Genomic DNA, 561 nt, shown 5'->3' with positions numbered 1-561 from the left:
GCTGCAGCCCTTCCCGCGCAGCCAACTGACACGAGAGAAGACGTAGAGTTGCAGGAAGCAGCAGCAGCAGCAGAAGCAGCAGCAGCAGCAGCAGCTGCTGCTGCTGCTGCTCCGTTCCGAGACAAACCTGATGAAGCCGACCAAGTACCCTCTCCTTCCTCTGCTGCTGCTGCTGCTGCTCCTGCTGCTGCTGCTGCTGCTGCTGCTGCTGCTGCTGCTGAGTCTATGCCTGTGACGAAGGTAGTTTCTTTTGCCGAAGGCCTCCCCGGTGTAGTGACAGCTGGAGAGGCGGTGCATGCAGTGTTGCATGTGCGGGGGAGCGACGGGGCTGTGCTTTCTTCTTTTGAGGGTTTAATATATTTTACTTTTATAAAAATAAAACAAAATAAAAAATATAAATATAATACAGAACATATACAAGAGGCAGACAGAACTACTATCACAGGAACCACCGTCGTCAGGGCACACAACGGTAAGCAACCTATGCATGCATGCATGCATGCGTGCATGCATGCATGCATGCATGCATGCATGCATGCAGGTGTATAATGATATGAAATG

This window comes from Eimeria mitis, genomic scaffold, assembly GCF_000499745.2.
Source record: "Eimeria mitis Houghton genomic scaffold, Emh_scaff683, whole genome shotgun sequence".
Taxonomy (NCBI): domain Eukaryota; phylum Apicomplexa; class Conoidasida; order Eucoccidiorida; family Eimeriidae; genus Eimeria; species Eimeria mitis.
The sequence above is the reverse complement of the archived record's forward strand: the minus strand, read 5'-3'. Positions refer to the sequence as shown.